Source organism: Gigantopelta aegis, chromosome 15 (genome assembly GCF_016097555.1).
Source record: "Gigantopelta aegis isolate Gae_Host chromosome 15, Gae_host_genome, whole genome shotgun sequence".
NCBI lineage: Eukaryota > Metazoa > Mollusca > Gastropoda > Neomphalida > Peltospiridae > Gigantopelta > Gigantopelta aegis.
Genome location: NC_054713.1, coordinates 44,077,331 through 44,093,290, shown reverse-complemented (window position 1 = coordinate 44,093,290; position 15,960 = coordinate 44,077,331). Strand labels below are relative to the sequence as shown.

Genomic DNA, 15,960 nt, shown 5'->3' with positions numbered 1-15,960 from the left:
CAATTATATCAATGTATGACCCTTGCGTACTTTTCATTAAATGCACAAAAAGTTAAAGTTTGTTTTGTTTAAGGACATCACTAGAGCACATAGATTTATTAATCATCGGCTGTTGGATGTTAAACATATAGTAATTTCTGACATATAGTCTGAGAGAAAACCCTCTACATTTTCCCATTAGTTTCAATGAATTTTTTATATGCACCATCCCACAGAGAGGATAGCACATACCACCGCCTTTGATATACCAGTCGTGGTGCACTGACTGGAACAAGAAATAGCCCAATTGTCCCACTGCCGGGGATCGATCCCGGACCAACCGCGCATGATAATCTGAATGGAAAAAAAAAAATTAAGTATTTAAAAAGTAAAAGATGTTTTAACTGGCATGACTGCCCCTAGGAACCACTAACAGCAGAGTCGGATCCAGGGGCGGGGGGAGGGGCCCTGTCCCCCTTCAAATATTCAAGTGCCCTTCTTTCCCCGTTTTAGTATTTTTCCATTGGAATGCCCTTTTGACGAGTTGATTCATGCTCCCTTTCCTTCCCCCCCCCCCCCCCTCCATACGGAAAATATTTGCTGGATTCGCCCCGATAAGGTGTTGCGTCTGTAGGAGGACTGCCATTTCCATGGTCGATTCATTTATCATACTTTGACATTAGGCGATTGACATTTCATTTATGATTATCCGCAGCTTATATATATATGTATATATATATATATATATATATAACATCAACAGTATTCATGTATCCATCCAGTAAGTGCCAGTATGTTGATCGAACCAATCAGAATGAATGAATGAATGAATGAATGAATACCGGCCTCGGTGGCGCAGTGGTTAAGCCATCGGACTACAGGCTGGTAGGTACAGGGTTCGCAGCCCGGTACCGGCTCCAACCCAGAGCGAGTTCTTAAGGGCTCAATGGGTAGGTGTAAGGCCACTACACCCTCTTCTCTCTCACTAACCACTAACAAACTAACAACTAACCCACTGTCCTGGACAGGCAGCCCAGATAGCTGAGGTGTGTGCCCAGGACAGCGTGCTTGAACCTTAATTGGACATAAGCACGAAAATAAGTTGAAATCAATCAATGAATAAATGTTTAACGACACCCAAGCACGAAAAATACATCGGCTATTGGGTGTCAAACTATGGTAATGCAAATAAATAAAGTGATGATCAACATCAATATAAAAATTCAAGGTTTAAACAAAAACAGTGTAAAGAACTGTGCAAAAATACAAATACAAATATCACAGAATTTTACGGACACCGAATGTTACTCTAAACTTCAATTTGTGCTGTATTGGCCATTCTCAAAGAGAATGTTACACCCCTGCACCACGGTGAGGTTACAGCACGCGCAGGGGTCGAACCAATCAGATTACGACCAGTGAAATTCGGGAGCTTGTTTTCGTAGTTGTTTTGTTTCCCCACAGTATTATGTTTATTTTAGCCGCACGTTTAGAATATCTGTTTTTATTTTAATTTACTTTCGTCTCTGGGTGGGTGTGTTCTCTAGTTTCGCTACAACGGTGCCTGTTTTGAAACGACACAGCTTCCTGGAGAAAAATTACCCCAGCTTCTGACGTCATTTGATCACGCGGAATTAGAGGTACATGTAAATTACCCACAATTCCCAAGCCGTAAGCCGTATGTTTTCCTGTCGGGAGATGTAGAAAAAGAGGAAACGGGATACTTTCAGTTTACGAAATGCCACGTGGTGTTGTGCCCGTGTCGGTGTTAAGACGGGGTTACGTAACACCGCAGTTATGGCAGTTGTCGTTGAAGTGATGGAATTGTTGGCAGTGAAGGCCCGTATGTTGAAACCCATTACTGTACAGATGCTTCGCAGGTTTTATTTAACTACAGCCCTTCGACCTTCACCCATTCACCTCCTGACCTCGACGAAATGAGGGGTAGTTCAGTGGTAGGGCGTTAGTTTGAGAATCAATCGTGCTCAGTGAATTTTGTTTTTCGGAAGGGGGGGGGGGGGGGGAGGTTACCCGTTCCATCCATAGCTCTATGGCTGGTACATCAAAGGTCGTGACATAATTATGTTGTCTTGCCTGTGGAATAGTGCACATGAAAGATCGTGTGTTTCTGTTAATGCTTTTAAAGGAAGAGGAATCTATAAGGCTGCAGCGGATTTCCTCTCTCTCTCTCTCTCTCTCTCTCTCTCTCTCTCTCTCTCTCTCTCTCTCTCTCTCTCTCTCTCTCTCTCTCTCTCTCTCTCTCTCTCTCTCTCTCTCTCTCTCTCTCTCTCTCTCTCTGTCATTGTTTCTCCCTGCCACTCCCCCATCGCTCCCCCATCGTAACAACTGCTCTAATACACCAGGCGTTCATTCTAGCTATAATTATATATGTGCTGAGGTGTCGTTACACACACATTTCGTAATCCTTTCTGCGGAACAGTCGCTCATTTACTAGTCAGCTATTTCCCCCTCGACACTCGTTTTAATTGAATTCGCAAACGGACTTTTACACCACTCCCCGGAGTTCACTTCATTATTCTCGACCCAAAGCTGGCCACGGCAATTAGTTTTAACAGCGAATCAATACGGAACAAACCGAATCGTCAAGATCGGCAACCCGAGATCTGCCGAAGCTAGACCCCTCGTGGCACGGTTGTTTTGAAGCAATTTTCGTTTTCTGTTACATTTTTTTTTCTTTTCTTTTCTTTTTCACACACACACACACACACACACACACACACAACCGACGATTATGGGCAAGTAATGCAATTATTCTGACACTAGGAAGACACGTGACTGCATCATGGAATCGATTTCTGCAAATCGTGTGTACATTTCATTTCTTGTCGACGTCATCGGGTCCTCTCGGAGTGTCGACGGCTTTGTTTGTCAAATGTTGAAAAAGGACTTCCGAAGAGGAACTTCAATGCGTTTTTCGACTGCCAGCTACGGGCTTCTGTCCTTTGTAAATTTGGCTTGCGGTGAGGAAGTCTTCTTGTGAGCGAGTCTTCAAAAGGGTTAATTATTTATAGGCTTCTGTGGAGAAGAATGTAGCACATTGCTAGAGATTCGGTTAATGCTAGGCTCAGACCGTCAACTGGCACGACGAAGTTTGCCCAACTCGACGGTTGCGTTTGTAGTTTTCCCCAACTGCCAACTTACGACGGGTGCGTTTAGATTAACTGGCTGGAACGGGAAATAGCCCATCGACTCGGTCCAGGCGATCATTTGACCACTGGGCTGCGTCCTGCCCCTGTGTGTGTGCATTTTGAAAGTGTGTATTACATATCTTTTGGTGACTTTTGCTAGACGTAAATTTATGGCGGAAGCTGATTTTCTGTGCTGGGGTGTTGGTTAAAGTTTTCTTTCATCTCGTTAGGCATTATTCCTTCCATATCGTTAAGGAATCATTCCTTCCGCTTTCAACATTGTCTGGAACGGGGTTGAGGGGGTAGCAAACATAGTGCATAATAACAATCAACATTACAGTAACGCCGGGGCTAAGCAAGATGACATGATGTTTCAAATCGTCTCTTTGTAGAGATGTTGAGGTAGGAAGAGAGAGGAAAAAACCGTATCACGGATGATTACATACAATGCATACGGATATTCCGGCACGATTTGTATCGTATCCTGGTGTAAAGCCATTCTTTACACTCCAGTGCATTTAATTACAGCTTTTCTGGAAATAGCTAGAATTCGATATAGCGTGGATTTCAGATAAAGAGAGAAGTCGGCAAAAAAGACATTTCAGAAAAAAACGAGATCTTGTTCTTGATAATTGCATATTATTCTGTCGGATTTCTGCCGAGATGTGTGTGTAATCCCCATTTAATTTCCTTTTTTTTCTTTTTCCTTTTTTAAATTTCTCTTTTAAATCCTTTAAACTCTCTTCTTTCGTTTTTGTTCTGTTTGGCCTTGTATAGTAGTGAAGTAGTAATAGTATTCTTGGAAAACCGATTGTCATTCCTTAAGTGAAATATAATACAAAAATTGTTCTAATCAGTATTTATAGAATGAACGAACGAACGAACGAACGAACGAACGAACGAAAGAGAGCATGTATAAATACATTTTTTAAAAACCCAAACATAGTTCATGGATCACCCTGTTGAAGATATTATTTATGTTTATGTCCTGTTATTAATATGATTATTATTACGATGTGATCCAGGCAATTATATGACAAGAAACGGGTTTTTTTAATGCATTAACAAATCTCTTGATTTATTAACAACAAGTGTATTTTTACTGGTAAACTTTCACCTCAACCAATGTATACATACATAAAGTTAAAAATTTGTTTTGTTTAACGACACCACTTGAGCGCATTGATTTATTAATCACCGGCTATTGGATGTGAAACATTTGGTAATTTTAACATGTAGTTTTAGAGAGGAAACCCGCTGGTGGTGTCGTTAAACGAAATAAATTCATTCGTTCATTCATTCATTCATTCATTTATTTCGTTGACAACACCACACACTAACATTCTGTAAATAAATTAAAAAATCAATACATTTTGATATACAGTACTACTACTGCATGTATTAGGAAATCTAAACCAATCCCGTCGTGCTATGTATGCATGTACTGCAATCTCTTATAATTCCTGTCGATAAATATGTCCCAGAATTATAGAGATCGATATGGAAACGGACACGCTAGCGCCTCGATTGATAGATATCGCCGGCACGAGATCGCCAAATAGATGTTTATTACAGCGGTTAGAAAGCAACGTGTCGATTTCATTACAGGTAATACGCAGTTCTCCGTTATTCAAGATCTCAAGGTGCTAATGAATACGGCAAGACGCTACTAGACCATAATTGATCCCTTGTCGTGTTCCGTCGCTAGCACCGCGCGCGCCCGCTCGGATAAGACGTGTAAATTGATTGGTTTAAAAAAGAAAACACTTTGAAGGGTTGTCGAGGTTAATGAAGATCCGATTGGCTGACAAAACTCGATGATGGTGGTCGAATGGGTATGTCAACACGATTCCCAGTGAAAAAGTTTTCGTTTTCTTTCTGTTTTTCTTCTTCTTTTTTTAAAACTTTGATTGCACATTTTTCTTGTGTTGACGAGGCGTGATTTAGGTCAGGCGGTAGAGCGCTCGTCAAAGTAAGGCGCTTACGTCGTAGAATCGAATCACCTCAGAGGAACAATTGTCTGATTTGGCTTCTTTTGTTTGTCCCAGCCACTGCCCCGTGACTGGTATATTAAAGACCCTGGTATGTGCTATCCTGTCTGTGTCATGGTGCTTATAAAATGGCCCTTTCTGCTAATGGAAAACTGTAGTGGATTTCCTCTCTATGGGAAAGTGCATATCCCTTGTTTTACGCGCCAGAAATACTCTTGTTATACTGAAACATCTTACAATGGCTGCACACTCAAGATAGTCTATTTATCTATCTATCTACACACATATATATATATATATAAACATTCATTCATTCATTCATTATGGGGTGGGGTCGGGACGTAGCCCAGTGGTAAAAACGCTTTGGTATCGATCCCCATCGGTGAGCCCATTGGGCTGTTTCTTGTTCCAGCCAGTGCACCACGACTGGTATATCAAAGGCCGTTGTATGTGCTACCCTGTCTGTGGTATGGTGCATATAAAAGATCCCTTGCTGCTAATCGTAAAGAGTTGCCCATTGCGTGGCGGCAGCGGGTTTCCTCTCTATATATCTGCATATATATCTACACCCATCTTTCCGTCTGTCTGTGTATTCGAAGCCCTTTCTATATACGCATTTGTATCTCTGCCATAAGTTCAGCTATTACTACACATGTACTATACTTCAAATGTTTTGTTCTATGTAAACACACGACATAAAAGAAAAACAAAGAAAAACAAAACAAAAGCAAGAAAAATAATTTTAACTTAAAAAATATTTTAACACCACCACCTCCATCGCCCACCTTACATCCCTCACTGTTATCCATCCGTTTATTTTTAATTATTTTGTTATGGATGTTTAATTAAGTGAAATTCACTCAGTGCATGTCCCTTACCAGACGAGCGATCACACGTCGAGGTTTATGCGTGGATTATATTCCGCATGTGTATCGATTGGACGGAATCTTGCGGCTTGTAATTCATCAAGGATCGCCCTAATGATGTTTTGCCAGTGTCTCCTCGCTTCGTCAAGGAACCGCCGAACCTGCATCACACTATAGGGGGCCCATTTGGGGTTCTATCGATGTTGCAGTTGGTGCTATTGTTAATATTCAACATCAATGGTATATTCATAGCTTTGCAGTTTTGTCATATGGATAGCTACTCCCCTACAGCTTCCCCCACCCCCCATCCTCAATTTGTTTGGTTGTCTCACTTTGACTACGTTTGCATGGATAGAAATTTAGAGGCGTGTTCATGAGGCCGAGTGCTCGTGAATAATTCGACTGGTATCATCGTATATATTTTGGGAAAACTGGTAATTAAAAAATTGCTTCTTCCTTCTTGGTATAACTAGCTAGTGTGGCGGTAGCGTCTCTCTCTCTCTCTCTCTCTCTCTCTCTCTCTCTCTCTCTCTCTCTCTCTCTCTCTCTCTCTCTCTCTCTCTCTCTCTCCCAAATGACACAATAAAGGAATTATCAAGCAACGATATTTAAAAACTGAAGTTTGTTTTGTTTAATGACACCACTAGAGTACATTCACTTATTAATCATCGGCTGTTGGATGCCAACTATTTCAGCGATATTTAATGCACCATTACTGGTATATCAAAGACCATGGTGTGTGCTGTCCTGTTTGTGACATGGTACTTATAAAAGATGTCATGCTACTAATGGGGAAATGTTTGTGAGCTTCTTCTCTAATAAGGCTATATGTCAGAATTACCAAATGTTTGACATCCAATAACCAACAACGAAATTACCGTAGTTTCAAAATGTGCTGAGGTGTTATTCGTCGAACTTTCCTTTTTTTTTTTTTCCCCGTTCCGAATCCTTATCTGGCCCTCTCTTGATTCTGTCCCCACATTATTAGTCAATTTCTGCACGCACGACACCCAAAACGCCGCTTGTTTCGCGAGCGCACGCAAGGACGCTATTACGACCATTATATCTGGAACCCAGCTATACACAACTGGCATTTATTGCTGTTACGCTGTCCAACAACACAATAAACCAACACCAGTGGACGGCGGGTCGCATAATTTGACGTTTCATTGTCTCGGTTATTTTAAACCGATCTGCGCCAAGAGTCGTTCAGATGCATTGGACAGCAGTTTATAGCGCGTGCTCCCCAGCGTCAAATTGCAGTCTCGATTGCACGTTGATCCGCCTGCAAGTTTAGTGCAGGAATAATTGACGCAGTCACGTGACACAAATCTATAAATGGCGGTTAAGGCACAGGGCATCACTTTGAGGGTACTACTTGATCCAGTAAACAAAGATAAGAAAACAAGATTGTCGATCAGGTCGTGGTTGCAGCTGTTGTTACGTTTCGGATATGATGATAATATCAGAAGTTTGGTTTTAGTTCTACGAGCTGAGAATCTGAAAATATAAATCAATATGACCAAAAGGCCCCATCCCCCATCCACACACACACACACACACCCACCACCACCACCAGTAAATCAAATACAATTAAATGGTCCAAGGAGATATATTATGATTTCCAGAGAGTCAATGTTATAAAGGTATATGTCAAGGTCACAATGAAACAATAAAATAAAACCCTATAATTAAAGAGTTACTGTTGATTGCTCATAAGTGTATTAGTATTCCACGATTGTAGAATTGTAAACTTAAAATTCAGTCAACTCAGATTACTAAAAGTGTGACATCACAGGTTATTCCCTCGAACCCTTCAATTATTAACCGATTTTATTTTATTTTTTAAACATAATAAAACCATTCCATTGGTTTAAAATGTAAACACACCGGCCTCGGCTGTGTCGTGGTTAAGCCATCGGATATACGGCTGGTAGGTTCGCAGCCCGGTACCGGCTCCCACCCAGAGTGAGTTTTAACGACTCAATGGGTAGGTGTAAGACCACGACACCCTCTTCTCTCTCACTAACCACTAACAGCTAACAATTAACCCACTGTCCTGGACACACAGCCCAGATAGCTGATGTGTGTGTGCCCAGGACAACGTGCTTGAACTTAAATTTGATATAAGAATAAAAATAAGTTGAAATGAATGACTGTAAACCAAATTAGCCACAATTGTATATTGAGCACGCTTCGGACGCATGTCGTTCATTAATGCGTGTTCCTTCCTGTGTGCAATTAAACAATGCAAATGATTTACAAATGAATCACAAAATGATATTCACGGCCATTCAACGTGAGAAATCTTCCGACTTTAAAGTACTCCTTCCGCAAGGCTTAACCTATTTTAACAAGTTTACGAAAACGCCCGAAGAATTCCGAACGAACATGCATATCTTGGCACTGGACTTGGCATTTGGTGTTTGTTTTCGCTAGCTGTGTATGTTTAAACAACTCGCTCGTGATAACATACTGACTCCCGCAAAACTAGAACATATCATCTCACACAAACCCCAGTTGTAGACATATTTAATCAGATATCGCACGTATGTTTTTGCACCCAGAGGGGAAGCTGAGACACACACACACACACACACACACACACACACAGAGAGAGAGAGAGAGAGAGACAGAGAGAGACAGAGAGAGAGACAGAGAGAGAGACAGAGAGACCGAGACAGAGAGAGATGATTAGGGGAGAGAGAGATGGTTAGGGGAGAGAGGAGGGAGGGAGGGGGAGAGATGAGTCACTGACCTGGACAGTACACATTAGAAAAGTGATTTCAAAATTGGCCTCGACTATCTCACTTCTCAGGAGACTTAGTATATACTTAAATCAAGCTGCCAAAACAGTTTTCTATAATGCATACGTTGTTCCAATTCTCGACTTTGCTGCTACTGTTTGGGGACACTGTGCTAAGGAACAAGTGGTTCAAATTCTAAAAACGTGCAATGAGAATAATTTTAAACAAACCATTAATAACTCCATCTAAAGACATGTTCAGGGAACTAAATATTTTACCTTTCCCTGACAGAATAAAATACCACATCGGCATAATGGTATATAAAGCACTAAATGGCTTCACCCCAGAATACATTACATCTCTCCTTACCCCCAATATCTGACACCTGTAATTATAACCTAAGATCCTCTAACAAAAACAAACTTCAGCTACCAAGGCCTCATACTGAACTATATAAAAAATCCTTCAGTTACTCAGGTGTTCAGATATGGAATACAATACCCCTTGATATTAGACACCAGAAGTCAGTTGCGAACTTTAAATCCAGCCTGAAACAATATCTCATGGATGTTTATTTGGCTGATTAATTTTTATTCTATATAATAATTATGTTTTGAGACTTTAGTGTCAATATTACACAACTAACAGATGTCTGTTAAATGTAAGATTTCTCTAGTCAATATGTATGTATGCATTATTATAATAGTATAGTACTTAGTATATATGTATTTTCTTTTCCAGTATTTCAATGTATTGTTGAGGGCCAAGTGGAAGATTAGCTTGTGCTAAACCTGCTACCCTCATTAAATAAAGTTATTATTATTATTAGTAGTAGTAGTAGTAGTAGTATTATATAGCGAGAGAGGAGGGAGGGAGAGAGATATAGCGAGAGAGGAGGGGGATAGGGAGAGAGAGCGAAAGACATACAGAGAGAGAGAGAGAGAGAGAGAGAGAGGGGGGGGGGGGTGAGAAGAGATATTGGGAGAGAGTTTAAAGGTAAAAAGAGAGATGGAGTGACAGATAAGACAGAAAGAGAGTGTGAGGTACAGAGAGACAGAGATACTGAATTAATGACTGACATTTTTATGGTTACGAATGTCATCTTAAATAACATTTATATGTTATGCTACAATCTGCTGTGGAAAGCTGCAGTTACTTGCTGAGTTACGCAGTACATTTAAATTACATGTAAATTATATTTCACCAGGGGTTTTTTTAATGTTTCGCTCATTGTTAGATAGATGCGTAGGGTAAATGTTTTACATTTTTTTCTCTTTTTTTTCTTTTTTTTTTCTTTTTTGTTAAACCGAGGCTGAGTATTCTCGATGTCAAACGAAGGACAGCCGCTGACTGTTTCTGAAACGCTCGGCGTATTTTGATATCTCACAATGAAAGGCGACGGTTTTGAAAGGACTCGGTGACACGGAAATTACCCATAAGTCGATGTGTAATAACAATTCTAACAGCACCAGCCAGTCACACACTACACACTACACACACACACAACACCCATACATCGCAGTCTCCCCATCCAGTCAAACAACATGGCCGCTCTGGAAGTCAACTCGTTAATTTTCGTAACTTTTTAGTGATTGGACTTGCGTGGGACGGAACGCGTGCAATGTATGTATTATAATATATTTACAACATATTTTATACCGGTTCAGTTATTTACACTAAACCATTTCGTATAAGGATGATATTTTTGTCCCGTAGCCAGGATTTTAGATTGGGGGGACTCACTATTGAAGGGCCAACCCACAATATGTATGTATGTATGTATGTATGATTTTATAAAATTTAATACAGTAAAAAAAAAAAAGGTTCGATTGTGGGGGGAGGGGGGTGTCACCGTTTTTAGCAAATTAAAAAACAATGTATGAAAAGTTAGTTCGCTTTATTTAACGACACCAGTAAAGCACAGTGATGTAATCATCGACTATTGGATTTAAAACAGTTGTTAATTTTAGCATATAGTCTTAGAGATGAAACCCGCTACACGTTTCCATTAGAAGCAAGGGAACTTTTATATTTGCCATCCCACAGACAGGATAGCACGTCCTGCTGTTTTTAGTCGTGGTAGGCCATCGGTCTACAGGCTGGTAGGTACTGGGTTCGGATCCCAGTCGAGGCATGGGATTTTTAATCCAGATACCGACTCCAAACCCTGAGTGAGTGCTCCGCAAGGCTCAATGGGTAGGTGTAAACCACTTGCACCGACCAGTGATCCAGTGAACTGGTTCAACAAAGGCCATGGTTTGTGCTATCCTGCCTGTGGGAAGCGCAAATAAAAGATTCCTTGCTGCTAATCGGAAGAGTAGCCCATGTAGTGGCGACAGCGGGTTTCCTCTCAAAATCTGTGTGGTCCTTAGCCATATGTCTGACGCCATATAACCGTAAAATAATGTGTTGAGTGCGTCGTTAAATAAAACATTTCTTTCTTTCTTTCTAAACAGTGTTCTGGAAAGGAATAAAAAAAGAAACGCTTATATGAATGTGATCCGTGAGATACATTTCATAAATATGTCATTATGCCGTAGTTTTGCACTGATATACGTTTGTTGCGAAGGTGTGTAATTATTTATTGATAACTGCATTAGGCTGAGTGAACGTAGTTCCCATATGCATACACTCAGAAGTACGTGGGGTAATCGTTTTATTGTGGGGAGTTGTGGGGTGATCGTTTTATATTGGGAGCTCGGGGTAATCGTTTTATATTGGGAGCTGGGGGTAATCGTTTTATATTGGGAGCTGGGGGTAATCGTTTTATATTGGGAGCTGTGGGTGATCGTTTTATGTTGGGGAGTTGGGGGGGGGGGGTGATTGTTTTGTGTTGGGAGTACGGGGGTGGGTGTAGGGACAGGAGTTATATGTCGTTTAGATTTTGATTATGAAAATAGTTACGGTATATTTCCTCGTGTCAGTTACTAATCTTTGGGAACTTATCTATTGTGGATATGTAACGGAACCAGGACTCGAAATGTTTCTCTAAAAGGTAGTTACAAAAAGCTACATGGCGCGCGTTAAATGGTCACACCAAAACACTTTACTAAACTCTATAAACATAGGACTAGTGGTTTAAAAATATATATTGGCATGCTTTCCTCCAATGTCTGGTACTCAGGGGTAAAGCACTCGCCTGATGCGCGGTCAGTTTGGGATCGATCCCCGTCGATGGGCCCATTGGGCTATTTCTCGTTCCAACCAGTGCACCACGACTGGTATATCAAGGCTGTGTTATGTGCTATCCTGTCTGTGGGATGGTGCATATAAAAGATCCCTTGCTACCATATGGAAAAATGTAGCGGGTTTTCTCTCTAAGACTGTCAGAATTACCCAATGTTTTGACATCTAATAGGCGATGATTGATAAAACAAAATTTAACTTTAACTCACCCAAAAAAATACTGAGGTGAGTGAGTAATTGCTTGCCTAACTTAGATTCTCGGAAGTCATTTAAGATATGACCATACTGAGCATTCATATTGAATTCGTTTTTAGAACTTAAATAAACATTCACACGCATGCATATTGGTAAAGATTCTAACAAATTGCTTTCTGTTTTCTGAATTCCTTTCCGCTTGATTTTAGTGATTGATAGCTTTGTTTTGACCTTCGCTACTAAATTATATGGTCGACTGATACAACCCTACACTCAACTTGCATATTGGATTTTAACAAAAAATATTGGCAAACTTTCCTTCATTTTCTACATATTTGTTTTTGTTTTATTTTATTGCGGTAGTTCTAGTTTACTTTCCGGGTTTTTTCTTCTTTCACAATCACTGGCTTCACACATGAACAGCGTGGTGGGAAAAAGAGCATCAGTGCAATTTCTCACCATGATGTAATGTATTTTCGTTGCTAGTAAAATATCGGCGTAAGAAAACACTAAAAAAAATGAAGTAATCGTTTAATGTCGGCAAATGTTGTTGTTATAACCGGGATCTGTGCGTTGGGTGGCCGGAAATCCTCTTGTCGTTGTCGTAAATAACGGCTTGTATCGCAGAAAATAATGGCCTGTATCCCAGGAACTTCATTTTACTGCTAATTTCAAGTCGTGATGCAAACCACACGCACTGTTTTGAAACACTCCAGAGTAGCGCTTCTCTGTTCTAAATAGCAACCGTCATAAGACTAAGGCGAAATCGGGCATGAATTCAACTGTTGTTTGGGGGGGGGGGGGTCTTCTTCTTTTTCTTTTTTTTTCTTTCTTAAGAAAGTGACAACCCCCGCACACAACACATGACACAGACAGCGTACACACACAAACACACACGCACATATAACACAACACTCAAAACCACACACACTCACACGCGCGCATTGTTGTAAATGTGTGATGTACATAAGGTGAGACGCTAATAAATTGGTGTGTCTGTCTGTGTGTTTGTCTGTTTGTCTGTCTGTCTGTCTTATAAACCATAGACCAGGGTACAGTTTCAGTTTGATTACGCGTGTTTCTATACAGTACGCGTAATCTTGATTCACACTTGTATTAGAAGCGAAGTACCTGTATAACAATAAGGCTTCTCCACCCAGCTCCATACTCACCCTACCTCCATCCACTGTACACAATAGGTTGTATATACAAACGGGTACCCGTGACGTCATGACCCATCACAATGATGTATTCACGATGCTGATTCCGAGGCGATATTTACACAATTAGTTTCAATGGGGAGATAAGAACGCTTGTCTACAGCACAATGCCTGTGTGAGACTGTAACTGATACTCTGGCGAGAAACCCCAGTGAAAAATAGCTACAGATACATCATGTTCAAACACCGTTACGCCATCATCTTGGGGTTGCACTCCACCGTTTATTATTACATGTACATCCATTTCAGTACTTTACGTCATATGTCTCTCTAGTATGAACATTGCAAGGGTACACAAACTGTTCGCCGCATTGTGGTAGAGTGTATTCATCTGAAGCCGACAAGAAATTTTATATTCGGTACCATAAATGGGGTAGATTTTTTTTTTAATTCCACTCAGAATTAATTATAATTTTAATTCTATACAAACTTTTTTAAATGTGCCTACCTTCGTAATCTGTTGTATTGTATTTTCCCCACAGCTCGTTACATTGTTTTTTTTAATACAATTATATAATTTATATTTTTAATGGGAATAATCATATTAATATATTTACATTTGTTTGACACCAACAGCCCATCTGTTTTGGGGGGTTTAAATTGTGCTGGGATGTTGTTAAACATTCATTCATGCATTCGTTCATTCATTTGACGTTTTCCCCGTACCAACCAGTGTCCCGCGAGTGTTATATCAAATGCCATGGTATGTGTTGTCATGTCTGTGGGAAAGTACATATAAAAGATTCATTAATGCTAATGGGGAAACGTAGCGGGTTTTCTCCAACATTACGAGTCAAAACTTAAATGTTTCAGATCCAATAGCTGTTGGTTAGTAAATCAATATGTTCTAGTGGTGTCGTTAAGCAAGAAATTAAACTTTTTTAACTCAAAATAGTTCATGTATTCTTTGAGTTGTGGTGTCGTTAAAACATATTTATTTGTGCGTTTAAAAAGAACATCGCTTGATGAAGGTGTGATGCCTGAACAAGCTTAAAGCTACGTTTTAATAGGCTATAGTTTATTAGTTTCTCATTTATAATTGAAGTGTTAATACACTGCTTATATCAGTTTTGTTAGAACATTGTCGCATTATGGGAAATGGGAATCATTCCGCTGATTTGGATCTAAGGGAACCGTGAACATAAAGAGCTGTATTTCACGGAACTTATCATTCTGCCCTCGTCGAATGTGTTTTCGTTGGCCTCCCAATCTCGTACTATCTGCATAACTAGCACGCATCTCTCGGCAGTCATTTTCCACTACTCCAATTGTAGATCTATAGCGAAGCGAAAAATCCTTCTTTTTTTACTCTTTCGTTCGTCTGTTTTTTTCCTGTTAGGCTTCTTTCTTTTCTTTTTTTTCATTCTTTCTTTCGTCTTTTTTTTTCATTCTTCTGTTTTCTCGCCGCGTTGTTCAGACGACTTATTAGCCATCATCACGAAGGAGTTCTTTACGAGAGAGTCATTATACTTAGATGGTAAATTGTTTTGTTTATAAACAAAAACGTGTGTTGTGGTTCTGGTCTGAATCTGGTATCCATGGCAACGTAATGAGCTATGTGTTGTTTCCAAACAGTTATTACAATTGTTACATTTGTTGCCTGTTTGCCTAGCCTACTCCAGTTCGATGCGAGAGCTGTGCGATTAATTTATTAATAATAGCTTGGTCGTTTCGAGGTGTTTTCACAGACAAAACCCCCTTGTAGATGCTGATTATAAGTAAGATGATTTTCATGAACCCCTGGAGCGCCATCTAGCTATGTCCATCGGCCTCGGTGGTGTCGTGGTTAAGCCATTGGACATATGGCTGGTAGGTACAGGGTTCGCAGCCCGGTAACGGCTTCCATCCAGAGCGAGTTTTAACGACTCAATGGATAGGTGTAAGACCACTACACCCTCTTCGCTCTCACTAACAATTAAAACACAATGTCCTGGACAGACAGCCAAGATAGCTGAGGTGGGTGTGCCCAGGACAGCGTGCTTGAACTTCAATTGGATATAAACAGGAAGATAAGTTAAAATGAAAATCTAGCTGTGTCCTATCTAGCACAGAACTCTAGTGATTCAGAAGTTGCGTACACGACAGGCGGGATACGCCTTTCCATTTTGTTCGCCGATGTCAGAAAAATAAATGAATAAAAATCTGTTGAAACACATTTTACCATGCCCGACACCACACCACACCACACCACACCACACCACACCCCACCACCCCACCCCTTTCACAACTCCTGGATCCGCGCCTGGTACGCTACATCATCGTACAATATATATATACATTGTACCTCAGTTGAACGCTCTACCACTGAGCGACGCCCCCATTTGAAAGCGGCTAGGAATTCACGTGCTGGTTCCGTGTATACTACTGGTATCCATTGTCGCGTTATAACACTCTGTCATTAGTACTACAAACAATACACTACAATAAACCAGTGATGTTAGCACCCGGCTCAACTCGTGAACTCATCCCCATTGTCCAGTCTCCATCTTACATCACCGCATTGTTATTTAGAAAACTACCCCACAATGAGCCCCACAACACAACACTGCGCTGACACGAATGAGCTTTGTTACAACTGCGATGGCGGTACAGTTCCCATGACCATTGTTTCGTGGTAGTACGAGTCT

At 40.5% G+C, this 15,960-nt stretch overlaps 1 protein-coding gene across 4 annotated transcripts in view; it reads left to right on the top strand.

The window, feature by feature from the left end:
- LOC121390356 overlaps window positions 1-15,960 on the top strand; it is a 161,492-nt gene that overhangs the window by 112,228 nt on the left and 33,304 nt on the right. Inside the window, exon 1 of one of the 4 annotated variants that reach the window (XM_041522151.1) lies at window positions 9,789-10,355. The exons of the other annotated variants lie outside the window; for them this stretch is intronic. The gene's annotated coding sequence lies outside the window, so the exon portion shown is untranslated. Of the gene's footprint in view, window positions 1-9,788; window positions 10,356-15,960 lie in introns of those variants that run through there. 4 annotated transcript variants of the gene reach the window in all.